Source organism: Pseudopipra pipra, chromosome 6, assembly GCF_036250125.1.
Source record: "Pseudopipra pipra isolate bDixPip1 chromosome 6, bDixPip1.hap1, whole genome shotgun sequence".
In the NCBI taxonomy this organism is placed as follows: domain Eukaryota; kingdom Metazoa; phylum Chordata; class Aves; order Passeriformes; family Pipridae; genus Pseudopipra; species Pseudopipra pipra.
In genome coordinates this window covers 64939653-64945652 of record NC_087554.1, presented here as the reverse complement: position 1 = coordinate 64945652, position 6000 = coordinate 64939653, and the positions used below count along the sequence as shown (strand labels likewise).

General features: G+C 48.2%; 1 long non-coding RNA gene across 1 annotated transcript; it reads left to right on the top strand.

Moving 5' to 3' along the window:
* Window positions 1-233: 233 nt before the first annotated feature.
* LOC135416816 (uncharacterized) lies at window positions 234-847 on the top strand. Its single transcript, XR_010431754.1, has 2 exons — window positions 234-448; window positions 631-847. It is a non-coding gene; the product is annotated as an uncharacterized LOC135416816 (long non-coding RNA).
* The last annotated feature ends 5153 nt before the right edge of the window (window positions 848-6000 follow it).

The following is a 6000-nucleotide window of genomic DNA, read 5'->3' as shown; positions in this document are numbered from 1 at the left end:
GTGTTGCAGGGTCACAGAGCTCCTGGCAGCTGAAAAATTGGGGAGCTGCTGCCTTGGGAAAGAACTAAATCCTGCAGGAGCACAGGGGGAAAGGAGAGCAGGGGAAAATGACCTTCTGTATAACAAAGGGGTGATTTATACCAGATATGAGGAGGAGGGTTGTGAGGGGGGGGGAAGGCCCTGGCACAGGTTGCCCAGAGAAGCTGTGGCTGCCGCTGGATCCCTGCAAGTGTCCAAGGCCAGGCTGGAGCAACCTGGGCTGGTGGAAGGTGTCCAGGGGAGGGACTGGATGGGCTTTAAGGTCCCTTCCAACCCAAACCATCCTGGGTTTCTATATGGAATGGAATGGAATGGAATGGAATGGAATGGAATGGAATGGAATGGAATGGAATGGAATGGAATGGAATGGAATGGAATGGAATGAATGGAATATTTCCTCATGCCTGGTGTGAGTCCAGCTCCATGCTGCTTTCCCACTCTGCCCTCCATGCCCAGTACCCCCATCCCATGCACCCCAATCATCCCTCCCACTGCCTCAAGCCTTCCCTTCCCCTCCCTGCAATCCCTTCCCTGCTTCCAGCCCCAAACCCTTCATTAATAACCTGCTGCTTTTTTTCCTCATCATTCCAGAATTACAACAATAGCTCGGGTCTAAAAGTCCTTCAGCCCCTTGCCCGACTGGTTTGTTTTGCTCCTCTTATCCCAACAAACCTGTGCTGTGGAGTGTCCCAACAAACCTGTGCTGTGGAGTGTCCCAACAAACCTGTGCTGTGGAGTGTCCCAACAAACCTTTGCTGTGCAGTGTCCCAACAGAACCTGTGCTGTGGAGTGTCCCAATAAAACCTGTGCTGTGGAGTGTCCCAACAAACCTTTGCTGTGGAGTATCCCAGCAGAGCTGCCTTCTCCCAGCCTGCAGCTGAGGGGGAGCAGGAATTCCTGAGCCAACACAGCACCATAACAACCTCACCCTCTTCCGTGCATAATTTACAATAAAACCATTGAGAAGCCCGTGGCTGCCTACAAAGATCTGCATGAACTGGGAGCCTCGTTGGTGCCGCCTGTGCCCCCGAAAATCCCTTTTTAATTTGCTCTGTCCCAGTTAAATGTGATTGTTCACACGGAACGTCTTCTGCGCCGGTGAGACAGAAAAAAATAGTTTGGATAAAGGAAGTAGGGAAACAAATTCCCACCCAGATCTCAGGGCAAACGAAATCCCACTCCTGGCTCACGGTACATAATCAAGGTTTTATTAGTTCTAAATCAGCACGTAGGAATAGAGGGGTAATGCAACCACTGGGTAAAAATAGCTTTGGTGGTGAATTAGCAACGTGAGAACACAGAAAAGAAAAATGCCCAAGGAAGGGAATGAAATCCTAGAGAGGTAAAACCTCTGGGCTGCAGCCCCTGGGATATGAACCAACACAAACCCGAGCTCTCCATGAGCCCAGCCTGGAGGGACAGGACATGGCCTGGGTAAAACAGCCTGGAACCCACAGGGCTTCCCAGGCAGCAGCAGGAAAGGCACAGTGAGTGGTGCCCTCCCTCACCCTTCCCATGGAGCTGGGAACAGGGGGAGTGGCTTTAAACTGCAGAAGAGTTCATTTAAATGGGATATTGGGAAGGAATTCCTGGCTGGGAGGGTGGGGAGGCCCTGGCCCAGGTTGCCCAGAGAAGCTGTGGCTGCCCCTGGATCCCTGGAAGTGTCCAAGGCCAGGCTGGAGCAAGCTGGGCTGGTGGAAGGTGTCCCTGCCCATGGCAGGGGTGGCACTGGCTGGGCTTTGAGGTCCCTCCAACCCAAACCATTCCAGGATTCTTCCTCTCCCTCTGTTTTCATCCCTCTGTGACCCTCTTGCTTCAGCGTGGTCAAAGGACATTAAATTCAGACTGAGAACAACCAAATCCTCTGTTCTCCAAATCCTGAGGGATAACAGCCCTTTTTTTCTCTATTTGTTTCCCAAGTGCCAGTTTTCCATGTGCCACCAGGGCTGCAGACAGCCTGACACAGGAGGGAATTCTCATCAGCAGAAAGGTGGGGGTTGCAATCAGTGCTTTTCTTCCAAACCTCACAAGATTCTTTGGCTCTTCTCAATTTCCTTGTAAAAAAATCATATTTTTCAAAGGTTTTAGTTTAAAGATGCAATTGCCTTTGGTTGTGCAGGTCTTGTCAGGCCTTCCCAAGTAAAATTCCCAAATGTTCTGTCCATGCTGAGCGTGCTCCAGGGATGGAAGACCCCTCCCCTGTCCCTGCAGCCCCCTCTGCTCCTCTCTTACCCCCTGTTCCATATCCCAGCCCTCTGGGGGAGGCAGCATCTCCTCCTTTGACACTTTGTGGAAATCAGTTGGTGTTTTCCAAGCACTAAATCCCCATCCCTTGGCTTGGGAACTCAGAAAAGTGCTTTTGCTGGGGACTGCAGACCTCAGGTTGGATTTTCTCCCTCTAGAAAAACAAGAACAGCAAGAGAATCATCTTCTCTCTTTCTCTTCTCCTTTGAGTCATTGCTATTGCCTGTTGCAGGTTAGAGTTAGATATCTGTGTATATACATATAATGTATATAAATATGGATATTTATGTATGTATATAAATATATATACATAAAATACCTACCAATCACTTTGGAATTTTGTTCTTTGAAAGCAGGCCAACAGCAGGAATCATTTTCCTCACCTACTTATGGAATAACTCCAAGGTAAAGGTTCTTGAGATGACAATATTTTCCTGCCAAGAAGGTAAAATTGAATGTTCAAAACAGCTGTTTGGGTTCTCACTTCCCTGGGCTCAGGAGAAATCCACACCTGTGTGGGTTGGACAGGGGCTTTTTGGGGTTGGTTGGGTGGTTTGGTTTGGGATTTTGGCCTAATATGTTTCCCAAAACCATCTGGAAAGGCTGTTAGGCTTGCACATGGATGGTTAAAAAAGAGCAACCTCAGTGATGTTCTGTGGGATCAGAAGGAAGATGCCAATATTTATATTGAAATAAAAATGCAGCCAAACCTCTTTCCCTCTTTAGGTCCTTATCTCATGGGATTTAGGCACCCAGACTGGATTTCCAATGCACCCAGGGCTCAAAAGACAAAAAAATCCTTGAATTTTCACCAGGAAATCTCATTTTTGCATCACAGGGCCATGTTTCAGTGACAGACTTGGCAGGGCTGGGTTGGTTGGTGCTCCAGAGAGGAGGCAAAGGGGGATGGAGAGGGACATGAGAGCAGCCTGGGGGAGGACTGCTCTGGGAATGGGAGGTGACAGAGCAGGGAGACAAGTGCTGGGGCTTGGGATTCCCCAGGAGTGAGAATGGCCTTTCACTGCTCAGGTTACAGGTTACCCTGTGAAATTATTAGCCATTAAAGTGGAAAAAAAGCTTGAGGGGGAGTTAATCACGGAGTCCATAATTAAGCTGTGGAACTCACTCCTCCACAGAGCGTTGCAGAAACCAAATTGCAGGTAGGTTCAAAAGACCCACTGGTGGATATTAAGCGTGATGGGATTGCCTTGGAATTCCAGGAAGCTGTGAAGAAATGCCAGGGGTAAAAACCTCTGCATCTTGTTGTCCCCTCTGCAGCCTGTGGGGCTTGTGGGGCCTGTGGGGTTGATGGGGCCAATGTAACCCTGCATGGGTTACAGTTTTCCTCATTTTTTTGAGCTGCTCCCTGTCTGAGGACGTGGCCTTTGCAGGATCTTGGCCAGAAATATCCCTCAGAGGAGATTTTCTCACTCTGGCAGCAGAGGAGCCTCTCCCCAGGGATGCTGCAGGATCCCACACAAATCACAGCAACCATTAGTGTTTCCTATGGAAAATATTGTTGTTGCTCATTCAGACTTATCCTTCTGTCTTCAAAATCCAGGCTCTGTAAACTGCAGTTGCCCATTTAAATAGTGAAAATTAAGTGTTTTCCTGGCTTGGTGTGTTTGGTACCTTTGCTTTCTGGTCTCGAGTGAATTTTGCTTTGGCCAACATTAACTGGCAGGGGTTCGAGTGAAAAATGCCAAATGCAAACAATAGAAGGTTCAATTAATTATTCCAGCATGTAAACATAGAATCATTAAGGCTGGAAAAGACCTCCAAGGTCGTCAAATCCCACGTTGTCCCCCAGCCCAGAGCACTGAGTGCCACATCCAGTCCTTCCTCAGACACCTCCAGGGCTGGGCACTCCAAACCTCCCTGGGCAGCCCCTGCCAGTGCTTCCAGCTGATCCCAGAATTAAAGGAACTTCTTGTTTGTTTTTTTTTCTCAGGCACATTCCTATTTTCAGTGGGAATTCTGTGGGACCAGAGGCAGAGTGCAGAGTTCTCAAAGAGCCACATCCGTAGGGGACGGACACGTCCCTTCTTCCCCTCACGGTGCCTGAATTTTCAGGAGCAGATGGAGCACAAATAACCTTAAGAACAGGGATTTTTTTTTTTTTTAACCCGAAGTGATTGTTTGGTACAAAAGGCTTTGACAAGCCAGTCCCAACTCAAATGAATGGAATTCAGGTAGAGGTGGAAAACTTTGATTCCCACCTATATATTTGAATCTGCTAATTGTGCCCTCTGGGAGCTGAGCCTTTTGAAAGCTGCCTTTCTTTACACATGCACGAAATAATTCCTGACTGCTTCAAACGTGGTCTTTAAGGATAAAGTAAACATATGTTGATCAGTTATTTCTGGAATAATGCACCATCTGCTATTTGCCAACACGTTCCTCCGAGTGTGGTGATTAGTGATGGGTGAAAGGGAAAAAAAAAAACATTTTCTACGAAATTTTTCTCACTTGCAGACATCTTGGGCGAGTTAGAAACTAGAAATACAGATCTCAAAAAATGATCTGGTGGTTATCTAATGTGACCCATGGCACTGAGGAAAGAACACCCTGACAGATGTTTTGTAACCTGATGACCTGGAGCCCGGGATTGCCAGCACCTGTCTGAAGGGAAAATTTTGATTTTGAAAGGTTTAGGTAAAAAAAAAATCACTTCAGTTTTCCCTGGAATAAGCCCCAGAGAAGCCCCTGATGTCTTCCCCAGCAAGAAGTGCTTGTGCCTTCAGAGCAGGCTGAGAGAGACGAAGATAAAACACCCTCAGCCTCGACAAAGATACAGCCCAGCATGTCAGGAGATCATGGAAACGGGGTGAAAACCTCCCTCAGACCTGCTGGGGAACACTCTCCTTGTTCTTCAACTACAAAGAAGCTCGAGCAGCACCTGAAAAGCTCCTCTGATCCTGTTCCTCCTGTGGCTGATTGGGAACAAAGCGGGAAGGGCCGTGAACCCGGAGCACACCACGGAAAGCCCGGGATAAAAGTGCTTTTCTTGTGTCAGACTCGGGGCTTTCAGCACGGGGAAGATGAAGAAAAACATCTGAGGAGCATCTCCCAGCCCTCCCTGTACCTCTAATGATGTCGATGTGGGCACCTGCTCTTCATTCCCAGCCAGATCCCATCTCCTCTGCCACCAGCTGCCCGGGCTCCCATGGAGCTGGGTGGCAGCAGACACCAACTGCAAACCTCCTGTGACACAAATGCTGCTCCTGCCACACACAGGTCGTGCCAAAGCTTGTGTGAGATGAGAAAGGGAGGCAGAAAGGAAGAGACTGTGAGCAGATCGTGTGTCTGAGCTCGTCATTCCATGTGTGTGAGCTCATCATTCCATGTGTGTGAGCTCATCATTCCATGTGTGTGAGCTCATTATTCCATGTGTGTGAGCTCATCATTCCATATGTCTGAGCTCATCATTCCATGTGTGTGAGCTCATCATTCCATGTGTGTGAGCTCATCATTCCATATGTCTGAGCTCATCATTCCATGTGTGTGAGCTCATTATTCCATGTGTGTGAGCTCATCATTCCATGTGTCTGAGCTCATCATTCTGTGTGTGTGAGCTCATCATTCCATGTGTGTGAGCTCATCATTCCATATGTCTGAGCTCATCATTCTGTGTGTGTGAGCTCATCATTCCATATGTCTGAGCTCATCATTCCATGTGTGTGAGCTCATCATTCCCTGCTCTCCATTAGGAGACTG